The 22,931-nt window shown below is 47.0% G+C and overlaps 2 long non-coding RNA genes across 2 annotated transcripts in view; one reads left to right on the forward strand and one right to left on the reverse strand.

The window, feature by feature from the left end:
• LOC143974938 (uncharacterized) overlaps positions 1-22,931 on the reverse strand; it is a 61,055-nt gene that overhangs the window by 7,223 nt on the left and 30,901 nt on the right. The window lies entirely within an intron of this gene.
• On the forward strand, positions 941-5,576 carry LOC143976104 (uncharacterized). The gene is made up of 3 exons (XR_013272510.1): positions 941-1,080; positions 5,020-5,200; positions 5,296-5,576. It is a non-coding gene; the product is annotated as an uncharacterized LOC143976104 (long non-coding RNA).

Here is a 22,931-nt window from a genome sequence, read left to right on the forward strand (position 1 = left end):
AGTACGTGTGAACAGAAGGAGATACAGTAAAAGAGAGACATAAATAAAGAAATTTACGTATACACAGAAAAAAAGGCTAAATGTCTAAGATTAAAAGTTTTCCATGGAAGTAAATCTTGAAAAACTTCCTAAATTAGAAATGATTTACAGCAGTCTAGCTCTTTGAACTTTTGTCAGTCAGCTGTTAGGAATCACTAACGAAGAACTTGGAAATGCTGTGCATGCAAGTTGAATGTTATGCAAAGGGTTAGCACTGCTAAATGCCTGCTAAATCCTAATAATTGATTGAAGCTACAAGCAGGATTTCCACTTGACCTCAACACTTCCAGACTGGAGTAAATGGTTGCTTTAAGGACTTCACAAATGCTCTTAGGCTGGATTCACACCTATGCAGTTTTAGTGCTTTTTTGCATTCTGCTGATTTGCACTACAGTCCATTTAACATGGTTTCCTATGGAACACGTTCTATGGTGCAAATATGCAAAATGCAAAAAGCACCAAAAATGCAAAGGTGGAAATCAGGCCTTAATGCTCAATGAATAATCATCAAGCAAGCATTAAAATAGCCGTAGCAATAACTAAGATTAAAACGTTTGTGTACAGTGCCCTGAAAAAGTTTTCCTACCCCTTGAAATTTTCCACACTTTATCATGTTACATCCAAAAACGTAAATTTATTTTATTGGGATTGTACGTTGCACATAATTGTGAAGTGGAAGGAAAATTATAAATGATTTCAACATTTTTTACAAATAAATATGTGAAAAGTGTGGCGTGCATTTGTATTCAGCCCCCCTGAGTCAACACTTTGTAGAACCACCTTTTGCTGTAATCAGGGCCACCAGGGAACAGCTGTTACAACTGTAAGGGGCCCCGGAAGAAGGCAGGACGGTGAAGGGGGTCCGTGCTGTGCAGTACAGAAATGATCTCACAGTTTCTGCTGTTCTCATGTCATTGACTCAGACATCGAGCTCTTTACTGCCACCCTGGCTACAATGTGCATTTGCACACCCTCATTTGACAGTGCCTGAACTATGCTTCTCAGCAACATGTCAGCTTTGTGAAAATGCGCTAGGACCAGGTAGGAAGCTATATGTAGGGGCTGTGAAGGTAAGGGAAGGTGGCTGTGTACAGGGAGGGGCCAGAGGCTTGTGTGTGTACATATTTGTGTATGTGAGGCTGCCATATATACAGGGGTGTGTGTGGGGGGGCTGACATATATACAGCTGTGTGCATGTGTGTGTGGGGGGCGCTGACATATATACAGGTGTGTGTGTGGGGGGCACTGACATATATACAGATGTGTGTAGGGGTGACATATATACAGGTGTGTGTGGGGGCTGACATATATACAGGTGTGTGTGTATGTGGGGGCGCTGACATATATACAGGTGTGTGTGTGTGGGGGGGGTGCTGACATATATACATGTGTGTGTGTGTGTGTGTGTGTGTGTGAGGGGGGTGCTGACATATATACAGGTGTGTGTGGGAGGGCTGACATATATACAGGTGTGTGTGGAGGGGGGCTGATATATATACAGGTGTGTGTGTGGGGGGGGGGGTGCTGACATATATACAGGTGTGTGTAGGGGTGACATATATACAGGTGTGTGTGTGGGGGGCTGACATATATACAGGTGTGTGTGGGGGTGCTGACATATATACAGGTGTGTGTGTGTGTGGGGGGCGCTGACATATATACAGGTGTTTGTGTGTGTGTGGGGGGGGGGTGCTGACATATATACAGGTGTGTGTGTGTGTGGGGGGGGGGGGGGGCACTGACATATATACAGGTGTGTGTGTGTGTGTGTGGGAGGGCTGACATATATACAGGTGTGTGTGGGGGGTGACATATATACAGGTGTGTGTGTGTGTGTGGGGGGGCGCTGACATATATACAGGGATTTGTGTGTGTGTCGGGGGGCGCTGACATATATACAGGTGTGTGTGTGAGGGGGGTGCTGATATATATACAGGCATGTGTGGGGGGTCACATATATACAGGTGTGTATGGGAGGGCTGACATATATACAGGTGTGTGGAGGGGGCTGCATATATACAGGTGTGTGTGTGTGTGTGTGTGTCACTAACATATATACAGGTGTGCGTGTGGGGGGGGGCGCTGACATATATACAGGTGTGTGTGTGAGGGGGGGGGTGCTGACATACACTACCGTTCAAAAGTTTGGGGTCACCCAAACAATTTTGTGTTTTCCATGAAAAGTCACACTTATTCACCACCATACGTTGTGAAATGAATAGAAAATAGAGTCAAGACATTGACAAGGTTAGAAATAATGATTTGTATTTGAAATAACATTGTTTTTACATCAAACTTTGCTTTCGTCAAAGAATCCTCCTTTTGCAGCAATTACAGCATTGCACACCTTTGGCATTCTAGCTGTTAATTTATTGAGGTAAGCTGGAGAAATTGCACCCCACGCTTCTAGAAGCAGCTCCCACAAGTTGGATTGGTTGGATGGGCACTTCTGGCGTACCATACGGTCAAGCTGCTCCCACAACAGCTCAATGGGGTTCAGATCTGGTGACTGTGCTGGCCACTTCATTACCGATAGAATACCAGCTGCCTGCTTCTGCTGTAAATAATTCTTGCACAATTTGGAGGTGTGTTTAGGGTCATTGTCCTGTTGTAGGATGAAATTGGCTCCAATCAAGCGCTGTCCACTGGGTATGGCAAGGCGTAGCAAAATGGAGTGATAGCCTTCCTTATTCAGAATCCCTTTTACCCTGTACAAAGCTCCCACCTTACCAGCACCAAAGCAACCCCAGACCATCACATTACCTCCACCATGCTTAACAGATGGCGTCAGGCATTCTTCCAGCATCTTTTCATTTGTTCTGCGTCTCACAAACGTTCTTCTTTGTGATCCAAACACCTCAAACTTGGATTCATCCGTCCACAACACTTTTTTCCAGTCTTCCTCTGTCCAATGTCTGTGTTCTTTTGCCCATCTTAATCTTTTTCTTTTATTGGCCAGTCTCAGATATGGCTTTTTCTTTGCCACTCTGCCCTTAAGCCCAAAATCCCGCAGCCGCCTCTTCACTGTAGATGTTGACACTGGTGTTTTGCGGGTACTATTTAATGAAGATGCCAGTTAGGGACCTGTGAGGCGTCTGTTTCTCAAACTAGAGACTCTAATGTGCTTATCTTCTTGCTTAGTTGTGCAACGCGGCCTCCCACTTCTTTTTCTACTCTGGTTAGAGCCTGTTTGTGCTGTCCTCTGAAGGGAGTAGTACACACCGTTGTAGGAAATCTTCAATTTCTTTGCAATTCCTCGCATGGAATAGCCTTCATTTCTAAGAACAAGAATAGACTGTCGAGTTTCAGATGAAAGTTCTCTTTTTCTGGCCATTTTGAGCGTTTAATTGACCCCACAAATGTGATGCTCCAGAAACTCAATCTGCTCACAGGAAGGTCAGTTTTGTAGCTTCTGGAAGGAGCTAGACTGTTTTTAGATGTGTGAACATGATTGCACAAGGGTTTTCTAATCATCAATTAGCCTTCTGAGCCAATGAGCAAACACATTGTACCATTAGAACACTGGAGTGATAGTTGCTGGAAATGGGCCTCTATACACCTATGTAGATATTGCACCAAAAACTAGACATTTGCAGTTAGAATAGTCATTTACCACATTAGCAATGTATAGAGTATATTTGTTTAAAGTTAGGACTAGTTTAAAGTTAGCTTCAAAAATAAGGACATTTCAATGTGACCCCAAACTTTTGAACGGTAGTGTATATACAGGCGTGTGTGGGGGGTCACATATATACAGGTGTGTGTGGGAGGGATGAGATATATACAGGTGTGTATGGAGGGGGGCTGATATATATACAGGTGTGGGGGGGGGGGCACTGACATATATACAGGTGTGTGTGTGGTAGGGCTGACAAATATACAGGTGTGTGTGGGGGGTGACATATATACAGGTGTGTGTGGGAGGGCTGACATATATACAGGTGTGTGTGTGTGGGAGGGCTGACATATATACAGGTGTGTGTGTGTGGGGCGCTGACATATATACAGGTGTTTGTGTGTGGGGGGGGGGGCGCTGACATATATACAGGTGTGTGTGTGAGGGGGGTGCTGACATATATACAGGTGTGTATGGGAGGGCTGACATATATACAGGTATGTGGAGGGGGCTGCCATATATTCAGGTTTGTGAGTGTGGGGGGGGGGGCTTACATATATACAGGTGTGTGTGTGAGGGGGTTGCCATATATTCAGGTTTGTGAGTGTGGGGGGGGGCTGCTTACACATATACAGGTGTGAGGGGGGCTGACATATATAGGATTGAGGGGGGTGAGTGCGTACAGGTGAGGTGGCTGGTGCACAGATTCGGTAGGGTGGCCCTTAGGCAAGGGGGATTTCTTGTTCCCTGCTGCCCCCATCTGCTCTTTAGTGCGGGTGGGGTCACCTACACATCAGCGCCATGTGCATGCACCAGCCGCTCAGTGTCTGCAATTTTGCGGCGTTGTTACGGCTGCACGCATTGTACCATCTGGTTGACCTATAGGAGTGCTTGTGCGATTTCCTGTCATCCACACATGACGTTGGGGGCGGATCCCCTTGAGCCCTTCCTGGATATAACTTGGAGGTTTAGCACTGCATGGATTCCTTTGCAGCTTTTGTTTTCACTGAACACTCATGCTTGTGGATACCTCTTATTGGAATCTACCACCGATGTAATTATACACCTATCTCACTCAGGTATACTCATTGGTTTTCCTCAAGTGCTCACCTGTACCTTGTCTTTGACCACTTTGACTTTCCCCCATATTAGCAATTCATTTCTTTTTCAATGCTTTTTGTTCACTTTCTTCACTACCACTCATGCCATTCTCTGGTGTTTCTCCACCACATTTCCCTATAGTCCTTTGTCCATGTCATTCATGGCTCTAGTCTTTATATATTATATATAGAATTGTCCATGTTATTACTCTTATATTTTACCTACTACTTCAGATTATCTGATATACCCCTTTATGTTTACAGTCAATACTTACCATGGACATAGTGAGACCAATAGGGATACACATTCCCCATCCATGCGATGCTTTCCCTCCAATCTGCCCTGTGTGGGGTTTCTTCTGGCTCTGCCTCCTCAGCTCCCTGGTGATACATTTGCTGCCACTATCTGAAGGCTTCACATTTGTTGGCTCGGCTATGTGTAGTGGTATTATGGGGCCTCCATTTATTAGGCCCCTCTTATCCTATGCCTTTAAAATACCAAGTATTTACCATATACCAAATTGTATCCTTTCACCTTAGGTACAATTGATACACATCTACCCCTGAAGAGCGAGCTGGGACTCGCGAAACATGTCGGGTACACCTGATGTTTGTATGTTATGTGACTGTTCATACACAATTCTACTACTACTACTACTACCAATTGTATTCAATCCAGTTTTATGCAACTTGTACCAAGTGGCTTTCTTTGATGACAATATGCTTGTAATATTTTTACTGAATAAAAACATATACTGTACTTACTCTTGTTACTTTTATTGGCTTAGTGGTGCTCACCTCATCTAAAGTCCCAGGGCGAATTTCTCTTTTTTGTTGCATATTATAGGAATGGAGGTGTGTTACCGGTGACCCCAGACCTTATCTTCTTTTTTTCTATTAGGCAAGCCCTTGGGAATGTTGCTGGTCTGGCTCAGGGAGGGGGGCAGGCCTAAAGCTGTGTAAGGGGCTCGAAAATTTCTGATGGCTGTCCTGGCTGCAATTACAGCTGTCTTTTTGGGGATGTCTCTACCAGCTTTGCACATCTAGACAGTGACATTTTTGCCCATTTCTTCTTTGCAAAATAGCTCAAGCTCTGTCAGATTGGATGGAGAGCATCTGTAAAAAGCGATTTTCAAGACTTGCCCCAGAGTTTCAATTGGACTGAATTGTAGCTGGGCCATTCTAACAAATGACATGCTTTTTAACTGAACCATTCAACTCCAGCTCTGGCTTTATGTTTAGGGTCATTGTCCTGCTGGAAGATGAACCTCCACCCCAGTCTCAAGTCTTCTGCAGACTGTAATGCTGCGTACATGCGACCGGACGTTTCTGTGGACTTGGTCAGACGGAACGAATCCACCGGACAATTCGATCGTGTGTGGGCTTCATCGGACCTTTGTTGTCTAAAAATCAGACAGACTTTAGATTTAAAAATATTTCAAATCTTTCCGATGGACTCGAGTCCGGTCGAAAAATCCATTCATCTGTATGCTAGTCCGATGGACGAAAACCTACGCTAGGGCAGCTATTGGCTACTGGCTATGAACTTCCTTATTCTAGTCCGGTCATACGTCATCACGTTCAAATCCATTGGACTTTGGTGTGCTTGTGTGTGGCCAAGTCCATTTGTCCGGAAAGTCCATTGTAACGCCACCGAAAGTCCGCCGGGAAGACCGTCAGACTTAGTCCGTTGAAAAGTCAGGTCATGTGTACGCAGCATGACAGGTTTTCTTCTAAGATTGCCCTGTATTTGGCTCCATCCATCTTTCCATCAACTTTGACCAGCTTCCCTATCCCTGCTGAAGAAAAGCATCCCACAACATGATGCTGCCACCACCATGTTTCACGGTGGAGATGGTGTGTTCAGGGTGATGTGCTGTGTTAGTTTTCTACCCAGCCTGTCAGTTAAGGTGGGTGATCATGTCTGGGTAGGTTTGCATATGTGCCATATTCTTTCCATTTTCGGATGATGGATTGAACAATGCTCTGTGAGATGTTCAAAGCTTGTTTTTTTTTAATAACCTAACCCTGCTTTAAACTTCTCGACAACTTTATCCGTGACCTGTCTGGTGTGTTCTTTGGCCTTCGGCATGCTGTTTGTTTACTAAAGTTCTCTAACAAACTTCTGAGGGCTTCACAGAACAGCTGTATTTATACTGAGATTACATTACACACAGGTGCACTCTGTTTACTAAGTAGGTGACTTCTGAAGTCAGTTGGTTCCACTAGATTTTAGTTAGGGGTATCAGAGTAAAGGGGGCTGAATACAAATGCACACCACATTTTTCAGATATTTATTTGTAAAACAAATTGAAAACCATTTATCATTTTCCTTTCACTTCACAATTATGTGCTACTTTGTGTTGGTCGCTGTGTTTGGTTGATCACATAAAATCCCAATAAAATACATTTACGTTTTTGGTTGTAACATGACAATATGTAGAAAATTGTAGGGGGTATGAATACTTTTTTCAAGGCACTGTACCGTCTAACTGTCTAACTGTGTAACTATCAAGTTTAACTTTCAAATTATATTTTTGATTTTCATCCCTTCGTGAGCAACAAGCTTGCCCTCTACAAAACTTAAAACTAATCCTGAAAAAACTGATAGGTAGCCAAAGTGAACAAGGTTTCCGGGGTACCTTTGGGTAGGACTACAGCCTCATGTCAGTCATTCTGCAGTGTACACCTTCCAAGAGACTGTCATGGTTTGAGATCAGAAACACATTTTTCTTAAATGAACTGGAACTTTTCCTAAGGTGTGTGCAGAATTTGAATCAGATTGTATACTATGATTTATTGTACTTTCATAAATGTAGAGTAGGGATATGGGAGTGGATATTAGGCAAAGTAACAGAGAATTCAGGATACATCATTATTGGCAATTACATTGGGTTTCCATGGGGATCACCTGACTTATAGGAACAATACTGGGGAAAAAAATTAGAGACATTATACAGGTAGTACATATTTATTCAAAAGGCAGCTCTATGTGTGGTGATTTTAAAATGATCTAAATAATTACTGCAAACTTCAGACATAATTTTAAAACTGTCAAAAAATCAATATGGCAAGCTGGAGCATTGTATACAACTAATCTATATATAATATATCCTTCAAAATCTTAATTTCTTAATTGCATAGTACAAGACATTGGCTTTATTAATCATAGACATTGGGCTACATGCAGCCACCTTCAGGTGATTGGACACTGGCAAACAGAAATTTGTAACAGCCTATATAATCTATCTTACTTCCAGCAATCTCCATTTTTTGCTGGTGTCCTTAGCTCATGGATGAATATCAATATCTCTCTACTGACTACTGGTTTCCGGCTTTTGCTCCCATTTTTACCTGTAGATGAACTTTCTACCTTTGCAGCTGCACTTAGGACACTGAGACTACCTCGGGTAGCTACTGGATCAGTGCCCCTTGGCAGCTTCCTCAGGGGCAGCATGTAATTGTGCTGTGGGCGCTGGAATCTGCATCATGTGCTCACCCTTGGTACAGCAGTGGAGTGAGGTGCAGTTATCTGCAGGGTGCTATACAGGTCCAGGGCCATGGTCCACTCATCTGGTGGAGTCCTGTCATTTCATTTTTTTATTTTACAGATATGGCATATACTATTTCCTATATTGAGTGTAAATTTTATACAATGTACTGATATAAACAGTATATATATATATATATATATATATATATATGTACACTATATTACCAAAAGTATTGGGATGCCTGCCTTTACACGCACATGAACTTTAATGGCATCCCAGTCTTAGTCCGTAGGGTTCAATATTCAGTTGGCCCACCCTTTGCAACTATAACAGCTTCAACTCTTCTGGGAAGGCTGTCCACAAGGTTTAGGAGTGTCTATGGAAATGTTTGACCATTCTCCCAGAAGTGCACTTGTGAGGTCAGACACTGATGTTGGACGAGAAGGCCTGGCTCACAGTCTCCACTCTAATTCATCTCAAATGTGTTCTATTGGGGTTGAGGTCAGGACATTGTGCAGGCCAGTCATGTTCCACCACCCCAAACTCACTCATCGATGTCTTTATGGACCTTGCTTTGTGTACTCATGTGCAGTCGTGTTGGAACAGGAAGGAGTCATCCCCAAACTGTTCCCACAAAGTTGGGAGCATGAAATTGTCCAAATGTCTTGGTATGCTGGCGCCTTAAAGAGGAAGTAAAGCCTCTGAAAAAAAATACACCCTGCAAGACAAAGGCATAATGAGCTAGTATGCATAGCACACTAGCTCATTATGAATTACTTACCTGGGATCGAAGCCCCCGCATCGGCCCTCGTTCACCTCCTCTGACGCCGCCATCTATCCCGGAGTGACTTCCGGGTATCATGGCTCTGGCGCTGAGACTGGCCGGAGCCACAATGACGTGACTCCTGCACATGCATGCTGGTGCCGCCACTAACGGCATGATCACTGTTAGAAATGGCACGCTCAGTGTGCCTGTGCCCGATGTCTACGGTGCTGCTATTTCTGCAACTATCTCCTAAACCTTTTAGGTTTGGGAGATATTTCTTACCTACAGGTAAGCCTTAAAATGGTTGTAAACCCTCCCCCACAACTTTGTCCCATGTAAATCAGCATAAAAACCCCTAATGAACACTGCTTGTAGATATCTCCTTACTTGCTTAGTATTGTTGTAATCCATTTTGTTCTTTAGAATGAAGTCACTGAGCATGCCCAGATCTCCCCTGATTTTCGGCACACTCTCTATGTCTTATCTACCTGTTATCAGGACTTCATACGGCACAACACTGAACTCCCAGGAGACTTCAGACTCATTCAGAGCTTCCTCCTACACCCCATGTGACCATGTGACATGACATACAAGAGTGCGCATGCGCGAGGCTTCCAAGATGGCCGCGATCATCTAAAGCTCCGCTGCCTCGCGGAATGACGGAACCCCTACCGCACGACACGGCTACCCTTCCGCTTCCCGAGCTATAGGGACAGACTCCCGAAGTGTTGGGGCACATTTCTGAATGACCGGTGGACTGGCTAAACGCAATCTGGGCCCGCTGTTCGCTTCATTGGACGTGAGGGAGAAATCCAAGATGGCCACCGCAGCACAGCTCCTGTCTCAGGATCACAGATCCGCAGGCACAGTGGATTTCAGGTCAGATACAGACTTTCCTCCTCTCCACGCCACCCCAGGCAACCCCAGGGGTCTCCCCAAGGAAGCCACACCGTCCCCGGCCTCCACGGTCTCTCTGCTGGAACGCACCATCCAGGAGTTCTCCCCCTCCCCAGCGGGGACTTACAGGGTTTCCCAGGCCGCCATGGCCCCCCACGAGGCTGCTCATGCAGACCCAGTCTCCCACATGGATGCCCTGTTTGGCAAATTCTCTGAACTATTAGAAAGGGGCCTCTCCCAAACTGCCTTGCAAATCACGGGGGAATTGAAAGCTGATTTTATTAACCTAGGCTCCCGGATCGAAACGATCGAACATAAAATGGAGGATACCATAGCCAGATCCATCCAAAACTCCAGGCACATTTATTCAGTACAGGAGCAATTGGACATAGCCATGGCCCGTATAGATGACCTCGAAAATAGGTCACGCAGATATAACATCAGAATTCGCGGGCTTCCAGAATCAATAACTGATGTGTCCAGGGCGGTGCAAGACCTCATTCAACAGCTAATCCCTGACATCCCAGCTACTAAGCTTGAACTTGACCGGGTCCATAGAACCCTCGGCCCCCCTAGGAAGGATGGCACCCCGCGCGATGTTCTGGCCAAGCCACATCACTTCTCGGTGAAAGAAGAAGTTATGAAGAGAGCCAGATCCCTGCAACACGTCACATACCAGGGTCACCAGGTTCAGATCTTTGCGGACCTCTCCCCCTCCACTATACAGAGACGGAGAGCTCTAAAACCCCTCTTGCTTGCAATGTCACAAAAAGACATAAAATACAAATGGGCATTCCCATTTGCGGTCAGGTTCACGGACAAAGGGAAGTCTTTTGCCTTCTCCACTTTCCCCGAGGGGGAAAAGCTCCTCACCAGGCTGAAAATCATTTCTCAAGAAGCTGATATGGACACTTCTAACCCTAGCCAAGGATCCAACAAACGGCCCACTCCTAACAGCCCACAATCCCCGTTGTGGACCTCCGGAAGAGCCAAGAAGGTCAAGGATAATGCACCCACCTGAGCAACATACAGACCCCTTTTCAGACTCTCCATTCTGTGACTGACCGTCCGAGGTCCTGGAGACGGCCGGAGGACTGCTCCCCAAACATTGAAAGTTTGGCCCTCCAACCCTTTTTGCCCTCCCCTTGCCTAGGACTTGTGCTACCCTTCTCCCCATTGCCTTCAATATTCCGGGACGCTATGCAGTACTTCGTCCATCTACTGGACTGCCCGTAACCCCTCATATTTTTTGCGTCCCCTCGAAATGAGCCCTAAGGATGCTTTGAGGATTTCCCAGGGGGCTGCATTCCCCAGCACCCCCCCTGGATATACCATCCTACCTTCTGCCTACAGAACAGCATTCATTGTTTAGCCCCAGTGTCTTCTAATCATTATGTTTAGCCGTGCCTCAAGAAAAATTCTTTTTTTTTCTGTATATTGCTGCTTATATGTTATTGCTATTTAATGTTGATTTCACAGTTCGGGTAGTTACCCGACTAGGGGTCCCCAGTTCCGCGAGGGACCACATGTGTAACTCTCCCTCCCTCGGCCTTTCCCAGGCGTCTGAGGGTCGGGACTTCTGACCTTATGGGTCGGTTGTCTACACTGTTTTTTCTTGGGATTTCGGGGGGTGTCTCCTGCCCTGATCTCCTCTCTCTCTTCTCAGGAACCCTTTCTTTCCTTGCCCTTTCTCCTCCTCTCTCCCCCCTTGATGGTAAGCTACCCCCGTTGAATGTTTACATGACACTACTCTTTTTCTCCTCAGGTTGGGCTGAGCCAACACAGTCGGCATGGTATCCTGGGAGACAACCTCGGGCCACCGATCCCAATGCCCTTACCGAGAACCCCGCTATGGATTGGGTAAGTGAGGTCGCTTTCAGATGCTGGGCTCCCCCTCTGCTCCATGGCTGATCCACAGGCTGCTAGGCTTAAGATAGCCTCCCATAACATTCAGGGTCTTAATTCCCCCATCAAACGGAGAAAAGCCCTTGATTACTACAAATCCCTGAAACTAGATATAATTCTACTTCAGGAAACCCACCTTCCTATCCGGTATGGTCCCAAGTTCCTACATGCCCACTTCCCTCAGTTCTACTTAGCCAATGCGGAATCCAAGACCAGGGGGGTGGCCATTTTGATTGCCAAAACATGCAAATTTAATAAAAGTTTTGAAAAAGCGGATCCGGAGGGCAGGTATTTACTTGTAAAGGGCACTGTGGGGGACCAACTTTACTCCTTGGTCTCCTACTACGCCCCGAACACAGGTCAGACCAAATTTTTCGAATCCCTGCTGCGCACCTTAGCACCTCTTTTAGAGGGAACGGTTATTGTCGGAGGGGACTCTAACGTCGCCTTTGATCAAGGACTTGATAAATCCTCCCCCTCACATTCCCGCTTAACCAGGCCCACGAAGGCAAGCTTACAGATCGCCAAATTGCTGCACGCTCATGGGTTATCCGATGTCTGGCGGGAATTAAACCCCACAAAGAGAGACTACACTCACTTCTCAGCGCCACACCAATCATATGCACGTATAGACCACATACTTGTCCCCTCTTCGCTCCTTCCCAGGATGCTCAAAGCCTCCATCACTGACACAGTGATCTTGGATCACTCGCTGGTAATTGTGACGGCCCTGGGGGGTTCGAGTGGGAGACACCCCAGGCATTGGAGGTTAAATGAATCCCTCCTTTCGGAGCCATCACGAGTTATGGATCTCGACAAAGCACTGCAGGAATATTTCTCTATTAATGCGACTCCTGATGTCTCCCCCGAAACCCTGTGGGCGGCGCACAAAGCATATATTAGGGGAAAACTCATGCAATTAGGTTCTCAAATAAAACGGGAAAGGCAATCAACCATCCTGAAGCTAGAAGAGGAATACTCTAAACTCAGAGCTCTTCACAAAAAGGACCCCCTCCGCACCCCCACCTCCGTACTAGACAAGACTCGCTTAGAACTCAATCTCGCCCTCACCACGAAAGCAGAAAAATCGGTTAGGTGGTCTGGCCACAAATTTTACTCACAGGCGGACAAAATAGGCACACTCCTGGCTAATAGACTCTCCCCTAGAACCAAGCTGAGCACCCTCCCTCGGATCAGAAGCGCAGGACTCCCGCCCACGTCTAATCCGGTCACAGTTCTGAATGCCTTTCAGAACTTTTACACCTCTCTTTACAGTAGCCCCCCACCTCCCAAAGATAACCTCCTTCCAAAGTTTTTGGAGGGACTCCCCATCCCTGCCTTATCGGTCGTTCACAAACAAGTCATGGAAGCCCCCTTTCAGGCAGAGGAGATACTGGAAGTCATAAAGGATCTTAAAAAAAGCTCCGCCCCTGGACCCGACGGTCTTTCGATCCCTTACTATAAAGCCTTTGCCAACACGCTAGCCCCTCACCTGGCCAATTTCGGTAATCATAAAGCTAATGGAGACCCCCTGGATCCCCACCTTAACACGGCATATATCACGGTCATCCCCAAACCTGGCAAGAACTTGGAAGATGTCAGCAACTACAGACCGATTTCCCTTATTAATAATGATCTCAAAATTCTCACGAAAGTTATGGCCAATAGGCTAGCCTCCTTCATCGGACGCTACGTCCACAAGGACCAAGTTGGTTTTATCCCCGGCAGACAGGGACCTGATCAAATTCGGAGGGCGATTGATATTATCTCCATTTTGCAGTCTAATTGGGAAGGGGGACCCGGACAATCTGGCTTCCTCCTTTCCTTAGATATTCAGAAGGCTTTCGACTCGGTCTCATGGCAGTACATCTTCCAGCTCTTTGACAGGTGGGGATTTGGGGCTCGTTTCCTGGGCTTATTACTTATACTTATACTCCCAGCCGAGGGCCCAAATTCGAATGCAGGGATACCTCTCTGAGCCAATTCCCATCACCAGGGGGACCAGACAGGGGTGCCCCCTATCCCCCCTCATATTTGCAATAGCCATTGAAACACTGGCGATCGCAGTCCGCCACAATATGGACATTGGAGGTGTCCAATGCGGTAGTCAAACGCACAAATGTGGACTCTTCGCGGACGACATACTGTTGTTCCTCACTTCCCCCCTCACAACCCTGCCCAACTTATCCCGGGTACTGGACGACTTTGCCAAGGTCTCAGGCTTGAGGGTTAATTACTCCAAGTCTGTGGCATTGAATATTTCTCTCCCCACCCACCAAGTCCTCTCACTCAAACAATCCTTTCCGTTCCAATGGAGTGACACTGCCATCCAATACTTGGGTATCTCCCTTACACCTAAAATAGAGATGTTGTATGCCCACAATTACCCCAAATTATACAGACAGCTGGAAACTGATCTCTCCTCATGGTCTAAACACGAACTATCCTGGCTTGGCCGGATTAACTCCATAAAAATGACCCTTCTCCCCAAAATCCTCTACTATTTTCGAGCCCTGCCAATACCAGTTCGGAAGGACCACCTTTGCTCTCTGCAAAGCAAAATACTGAAATATATCTGGGGTAATAAGGGATACCGTCTACCGCAAAACACGCTCTTCCTGCACAGACGCAGGGGGGGGTTGGGTTTGCCTAACCTCCACAAATACTACCTTGCAGCTCGCCTAGCCCAACTCTCCTCGATCTACTCCAAATACGAGAAACCGGATTGGCAGTCCATAGAACGCTGTTCTGTACCCTCTTTTACACTAGATTTTCTATTATGGTGCCCGCCCAAAGCCAGGCCGCCCATCATGTCCCCATCCCTATCTCACTCCTGCGCCCTATGGGACGGTCTTCGCAAAGAGCCTTCCCTAGTCTCCACTTTAAGACCCCTTGCTCACATGTTCCGTAATCATGACTTTCCCCCTGGTCTGGACATTGAGGCCTTCAGATGGTGGTTGGACAAGGGACTATACCGGATAGGTCACTTTTTCAATTCCAGGGGTCCGATTTCCCTAGCTTATTGCATCGAACACTTAGAGCTACCAGACACAGAGAGGTTCCGCTTCCAACAAATATCTCACTTCTTGAACTCACTTTGGAAAAACAAACCCCTTCCTCCTTCCTTTACTGAATATGAAGCCTGGTGTGGTAGGATCGGGGAGCAGAGGGGTGGTATTTCAGTGATCTACGCGGCTCTCACTTCCCCAACGGGCAAATCCCCCTATATGACGGCATGGGAATCTGATCTCCAGACCTCTGGCAGTCTTGAAACCTGGCAGCTGGCCCTAGCCAGATCCTTCCGTGGGATCCAAAACACCTCACTAATGGAGGCTAGCATCAAATTGATAACCAGGTGGTACCTCACTCCAGTCAGGCTAGCCAAAATATATCCCACGGCTAACCCCTTATGTTTCAGGGGGTGCCAACTTCGTGGCTCCATGATCCACATCTGGTGGGAATGCCCTAGACTTCGATCGTTCTGGACTAAAATCTTCAACTTGATTTACTTAGTCACAGGCTGCCGGGTTCCGAGAACTCCAGAGGTTGCGTTACTCAATACCCCTGTTCCTTTGATGTCTGGTAACACTCAGAAACTAACTTATTTTATCCTATTAGGAGCCAAAATTGCGATTGCCTCCGCATGGAAGCAACCCAGACCCTCCTTCCTCGCAGTTAAGAGGAAGATATCGTGGATAATGTCCCAAGAAAAACTGTCAGGTATTCTGTCAGATACCACACCTAAATTCCGAAAGGTGTGGGACCCTTGGGCCCGTTACATGGGAATCTCTCTGCTGCCTGGGGTACCCCCAGGCTCTTCTCTAGTGATCAGACCTCACCCCTAAAGCGCCCCCTCTTACATTGAATGCTAAACATTCTCCAGCTATAACCTTCCACCCTTTCAGGACATAGCTTACCTCCCCTTACCCCTCTGTCCTCCTCTTCTCCTCCTCTCTTCTTTTCTCTGTCCTTCTAGACGTTCTAAGTTTTTGGTTTGCTCAACAGAGCTGTAATTGACAGGTTCTCCATACAGTCCAATTTAATGTTGCGGTGCCCACTGCGGACGGTCCTCCAACTGCTTTATCCCTTTGAGAGGGGGGGGCCTGGGAGGATACTCCCCCATCCTGGCACAGCAAGTTCCCTATTAGGGGTGTCGGGAAGGGGGCTCCTGGGGGCTACCCCTAATAGTTATACTTGGTGGGCTCTCCCTGGGGGGTCACCCTCCGTTTACCTCTATTTTCATGTAGCCCCTCGATGAGGAAGGGCATGCCGACTGTACCCTTTTGATATTGTCTGTCTTTCACTAATGTCTCCTGTTTTCATTACTTACATTGTGACAGCAGGCCCTCCCTGCTGCAGTTTGTTTATATACTGTTATACGTATGTAAGTGCCTTTATCGTAAAATAAAATATTTTGAAAGTGACATGACATACAATATAAACCTGGCCATTACTGCAGTCTTATCAGCTGAAGCTGATAAGACTAACAAAGGGAAACATTATACATCGACACAAGTAAATACTATGAAATAAAACAAGTCCGCTATGAACAGGGAAGCAGGGTTGCCATAGAAACGTTGGATTGAGAAGGAGGCTTGGTTAACGGTACAGGAAGTGCTCAATGTAAATGGTGGAAATACACTCCACTGTGGACTCAGAAAACAATACTTAAGATGGCGCTGCCTAACCCCTGGAAATACGTTTTTTAAAGTTTCTTTAAACAGTAAGTAATATGCGATTTGGGCTGGATTACAGGGGCTATAGTCTGATAATTTACTTATTATAATGGACTAAATGAAGAGAAGCATCAGAGTGGGAGAGTTTACTTCCTCTTTGATCTAGGCTTACCTGTAGGTTAAAGTGGTTGTAATGGGTTTACAACCACTTTAAGAGTTTCCTTTACTGGAACTAAGGTGCCAACCCCAACGCCTGGAAAAACAACCCCATACCATAATCCCCCCTCCACCAAAGGATTTGTACCAGTGAGCAAAGCAAGGTCCATAAACACATGGATGATGGAGTTTGGGGTGGAGGAACTTGACTGACCTCAACCTGATAGAACACCTTTGGGATAAATTAGAGAGGAGACTGCGAGCCAGGCCTTCTCCTTCACATCAGAGCCTGACCTCACAAATGCGCTTCTGGAAGAATGGGAAAACATTCCCATAGACACACACCTAAACCTTGTGGACAGCCTTCCCAGAAGAATTGAAGCTGTTATAGCTGCAAAGGGTGGGCCAACTCAATATATATGAACTAAGACTAGGATGTCATTAAAGTTCATGTACGTGTATGGGCAGGTATCCCAATATAGTGTAATAATATAGTGTAAAAAAAAAAAAAAAAATATATATATATATATATTTCTTGATCATACATCACGGGACACAGGAGCTTCATTACATAGTGGGTTATATAGGCACCTCTGGTGATTGGACACTGGTTGACCCTAATTAAGGAGAATTCCTCCCCTATATAACCCCTCCCATTTGGGAGGCACCTCAGTTTTTTCGCCAGTGTCTGGGTGATGGTAAAACTTTAGCTCTATGCAGGTCCCTGCGAGGGCCGAAGGGCTACAACAAACCGGATCCATACCTCGGGCCGATATTGACTCCCAAGATGGTATGGTACCCGGGCCTCGTCTGCCGAAGAAGCGAGGTTTTGCCTGTAAGTCCTCTCCATTGGAAGACTGGGCTCTGGGAAAACCAGACTTGGTGTACTGTTTATACAGAGCGCACGAAAGTTTCTGGGAGAGCTTTTTACATGGCCCAGGTGGGAGGTTCTTCCCGTAAGAGCCCCAGATATACCTGAAGGTTGGCTAACAATACCCGCCGTGATGGGGGAAGGCTGGAAGTGGTCTGGTTCAGCAATTCCTGCGGCGGGGACAGGTAAGGGAAGTCATCCTGTATATTTAAATATATGAATGGATTTCTTCATTGTGAGTAGTCGTATGTCTTACCTGGTTTCCATCACTAGAGGGAGTAAGAGCAGCCTGATGCATACTTACATGCCTTTCAATACACACGCTCAGTGAAAGCCTGGTTTCTCCAGCTAACTCACGTCTCCATTGCAGTCCCTGCCACAGATGAAGGTAAACAGGGGTCCCACGCAGTTCAGGGGTCCCACGCTGCTCTGTTTTGGGTTCTCCTCCCCCCTCCGGATTCCGCGGTCCTCGTGCACGCGCGCGGGCGCGTGCATGTGCGCCGGGCGCGCTCCCGGCCTATTGGAGGAGGGGGGGTGTGGTTGCGAGCCGTGCACGTCAGTGTGCACGGCGCTGTTCTGCGCAGGCGCGAGGCGGCAGTTTTAAAAGCCCAGAGCGTCAGGGGACTGTAATTCGAGACACAGGAGCTGTGGGCAGTAAGCTTCCGTGGGGATTGGATCCAGGCAAACCTTAAGACACCTACTCAGCATCAGGTTGTGCAATTTAAGCATATATTTATTTATTGTGAGACTTTAAGCGCAACAATGATCGCACTTGTACTAGTACCTCTGCTTTGTAGCCTAGTACTATGTCTCCTCATAAGAGGGTCTCAGGGGTCGGTAATAAGGGCACTGGTAAGTCACCGCCTAGGTCCAGTCCAAAAGTGCCTGTAAATTACCATCCCCCCCCCCTGCAAGACTGGAGCCAGCCTCTCAAGACGAGTCAGTGCACCTGTCAGGTTTGCAGCCTCTCCTAATTTGTCAGCCCCGGTTTATATCACTGAGATACTCCCTTAGGGCTACATTGGAGGGTTTTGAAGAGAAAATAATGAATTTTATTTCTGCTTCCCTGAAATATAGCATGAAAAGGGGTAGATCCCCTCCCTCTGCTGAAATCCCTCTCTCAGATGAAATCTTCTGAAAATGAGGAGGGATCCCTATATTTGGATAGGGATCATGAGCAGTCGGATGAGTTAGAGGAAGAGGAGATAGTCCCCTCCTCCCAGGCACTCAGAAAGCAGGTGCAGTATTATACTGAATTGGTGCGTACCACATTCAGAATGCCTGCTGCTGAAGTCGCTACATCCTCTGTTTCTTCCCTGGGAGTCAGGAAAGCCCCACAGACTGCCTATTCCTTTCCAATCCATCCCTTAATGGATGAATTGTTGTATAAGGATTGGGGACATCCCAATAAACTGTTTGCTCCTCCTAAAAAGGTTTTCTTTGCATTATCCTCTGGAGGAAAGTTTCACCAAGAAGTGGGGGGTCCCATCTGTTGATGCGGTTGTTTCTTGTGTGAATGAAACCTGACTTGTCCTTTGGATATTGCGCAGGTATTTAAAGGATCCAACTGATAAAAAGCTGGGAACCTTATTAAAAGCCTCCTTTTCCATGACTGGCGCTGTGGTGCAACCTACAGTCGCAGCCGTGGGGTTGTGTCGGTTCCTCAAGGAACAGGTTAAGCAGATGCTTGGGATCCTTCCCAGTGAGGAAGTAGAAAATTATGCAGAACTGCCTCATATTCTGTGCTTTATGATTGATGCGATTTTGGATTCTGTCCAACAAGCATCACGTTTGTCCCTCATGTTGGTACACATGCGAAGGGCCCTATGGCTAAAGAATTGGGCAGCTGAGCTGTCATGCAAGAAGCATTTGATTGGGTTCCCGTTTAAAGGGGAACGTTTTGTTTGGAGAAGAATTGGTTAAATTCGTCCAAAATATCAGGGGGTAAAATCTACTCCCCTTCCAATCAAAAAGAGCCAACGTCCGTCATTCAGGCGTGCTCTCTCTCCCGAAGCATCAAGCTCTAAGCAGTGGCAATGGCCGTCTCAGCCCTCCTCTACTAAAGGCTCAAGGCAGAGCCCAGGGGCAAGAAAAGACTTGGGGGCGAAAGCCTGCCAAGCAAAGCCCAAGATCTTCCTTGTGAAGGGGCGCCCCCGCTCGGCAGAGTGGGGGGAAGGCTCCTGCAGTTTGCAGGCGCCTGGCGGGAAGAGATCCAGGACAAGTGGGTGATCTCTTCGGTATCTCTGGGCTACAAGCTAGAGTTTCAGGAGATTCCACCTTCCCGTTTCCTAAGGTCAAGGATCCCTAGGGATCCAGTAAAGCAAATACCGCTATTCCTGGCCTTAGATCAGTTACTATCCCAGGGTGTGATAGTAGAAGTGAGCCCGAAAGATCAGGGTTCAGGGTTTTACTCAAATCTCTTCACCGTTCCAAAACCAAATGGAAGAATCAGACCTTCCGAATGCAGTCAATCCGCACTGTGGTCTCCTCCCTGCAAGGGGGAGAATTCATGGCATCATTAGATATCAAGGATACATATCTCCATGTGCCAATTTTTCCCGCACACCAAAAATTTCTAAGGTTCGCGGTAGAGCGGCGCCATTTTCAAATCATGGCCTTGCCGTTCGGGCTTGCTACAGCCCCTCGAGTCTTCACAAAGATTCTGGACCCTCTCTTAGCAATCTTAAGCGTTCAGGGCATAGCCGTCATGGCTTGTCTAGACGACTTGCTTCTCATGGAGAAAACTGCAGCGTTTCTAAGTCGCAGCGCCACCAAACGCTAGAACATCTAGAACGCCTAGGTTGGATTATAAACCTAGAAAAGTCGTCCCTACAACTGACTACCAGGTTGGAATACCTAGGTATGATTATCGACACCGCTCAAGGCAGGGTGTTTTCTTCCAAGGCTAAAGGCCTTGGCCATTGGATGATCTGGTGTGCCTGATTCTGGGCAGAAGATCTTCCTCCATTCGGTTGTGCATGAGACTATTAGGGAAGATGGTCGCCTCTTTCGAGGCCGTCCCATTTGCCCAGTTCCACTCAAGGCCTCTGCAAGGATGCATCCTTGCGGCTTGGAACAGGAAGCCCCAATCCCTGGATCTTCCTATGCGTCTATCCCCCGGGACACGCAAAAGTCTTGTCTGGTGGTTACAAACCAGGAATTTGCTGAAGGGCAAAACTTTTCTTCCTCTCTCATGGAGGATTGTCGCAGCAGATGCCAGCCTGACGGGCTGGGGTGCTGTATTGGAGGGAACGTGCTCGCAGAGGAAATGGTCTGCGACTGAAAGTCTACTGCCCATAAATATCTTGGAGATTCGGGCAGTTTACATGGCACTCATAGAGTGGTCTTACAGACTGCGAGGTTTCCCGGTTCGGGTTCAGTCCGACAATGCCACCGCAGTGGCTTACATCATTCACCAGGGCGGTACCAGAAGTCTGGTGGCCCAAAAGGAGGTGAATCGCAAACTTGTCCGGGCAGAAAAGCGTGTTCCATGTCTTTCTGCAGTCTTCATCCCAGGAGTGGAGAATTGGCAGGCGGATTTTTCTCAGCCGCCAGCAGTTGTGCCCAGGAGAATGGGCTCTGCACCCCGATGTGTTTCAGAACATATGTCACAAATGGGGTACTCCAGACGTAGATCTGTTTGCGTCCAGGTTCAACAGGAAACTGGACAAGTTTGTGTCAAGGACAAGAGATGCACTTACTCAGGGGTCAGATGCTCTGACAGTTCCCTGGGATCAGTACAATCTGATCTATGCCTTCCTCCCGAGCCCGCTACTGTCGCGGTTCCTGGGAAGGGTCAAGAGGGAGACAAAGTCGGTCCTTTTGGTGGCCTCGGCTTGGCACAGGCGACCATGGTATGCAGAAATCATGAAGTTGGCAGTAGGCAGGCCATGGACCCTCCCTCTCCGGCCAGATCTGCTCTCACAGGGTCCAATCTTCCATCCTGCTTTACGCAGTCTGAATTTGACGGTTTGGCTGCTGAGACCCGCATTCTGAGAGATGGTGGCCTTTCAGGGCCAGTCCTTTCTACTCTGGTCAATGCCAGAAAGCCGGCCTCCAGGCGTATTTATTACAAAATCTGGAGGACATATGTTTCCTGGTGTGAACTCAGGAAGTGGCATCCTAGAAAGTATGTCATTAACAGAATCTTGGCCTTTCTCCAGTCAGGCCTAGAAATGAATTTGGCCATAAGCACTATCAAAGTGCAGATTTCGGCCCTGTTGGTATTTTTTCAGAAACCGCTTGCATCACATTCCCTGGTACGGGCTTTTATCCAGGGGGCTATGCGGACAAAACCGCCAGTTAAACCTCCGGTATGCCCATGGGATCTGAATTTGGTTCTCTCGGCCTTACAGGGGCAACCATTTGAACCTTTGCATCTGGCTTCTTTAGCTCTCCTGACTAAAAAGCTGGTATTCTTAGTAGCCATATCTACGGCTAGAAGAGTATCAGAGTTGGCAGCTCTTTCCAGTAAAGAGCCATATTTAATTATCCATAAGGACCGGGTGGTTATGCGTCCCAACAGGTCCTTTTCTACCTAAGGTGGTTTCGGGTTTCCATTTGAATCAGGATGTAATCCTACCATCCTTTTTTCCGGAACCCTCAGTCCACAGAGGAAGAGTCTTTACACACTTTGGATGTGGTTAGAGCAATCAGTGTTTATCTTCAAGCAACTTCTCAGATAAGGAAAACTGATTGTTTATTTATTCTGCCGGAAGGCCCTAGAAAGGGTCAGGCAGCGTCAAAGTCCACTCTCTCAAGGTGGATCAGACAAGTTATTTCTCAGGCCTATGGCTTAAAGGGGAAGATTCCTCCTTTTCAGGTGAAAGCGCACTCTACTAGGGCTGTCAGTGCTTCTTGGGCAGTGCATCACCAGGCCTCCCTGGCTCAGATCTGTAAGGCTGCGACTTGGTCATCAGTCCACACATTCACCAGATTCTATCAGGTGGATGTCAGAGGGCAAGAGGATATCGCCTTCAGGCGCAGTGTACTGCAGGCTGCAGTTTAGGTCCTCTGGTCCCTGGCGGTCTATGTTTATGATCTGTGTCTCCCTCCCCTCAATCTGAGCATTGCTATGGGACATCCCACTATGTAATGAAGCTCCTGTGTCCCGTGATGTATGATCAAGAAAATGGGATTTTTATATACAGCTTACCTGTAAAATCCTTTTCTTGAGAGTACATCACGGGACACAGGGCTCCCGCCCCTCTTGGGTTTTACGTGGTTCTTATTGCTTTGCTACAAAACTGAGGTGCCTCCCAAATGGGAGGGGTTATATAGGGGAGGAATTCTCCTTAATTAGGGTCAACCAGTTTCAATCACCAGAGGTGCCTATATAACCCACTATGTAATGAAGCTCCTGTGTCCCGTGATGTACTCTCAAGAAAAGGATTTTACAGGTAAGCTGTATA

Source organism: Lithobates pipiens, unplaced genomic scaffold (assembly GCF_037356315.1).
Source record: "Lithobates pipiens isolate NorthernLeopardFrog02 unplaced genomic scaffold, aLitPip1_a1.2 Scaffold_13, whole genome shotgun sequence".
In the NCBI taxonomy this organism is placed as follows: Eukaryota; Metazoa; Chordata; class Amphibia; order Anura; family Ranidae; genus Lithobates; species Lithobates pipiens.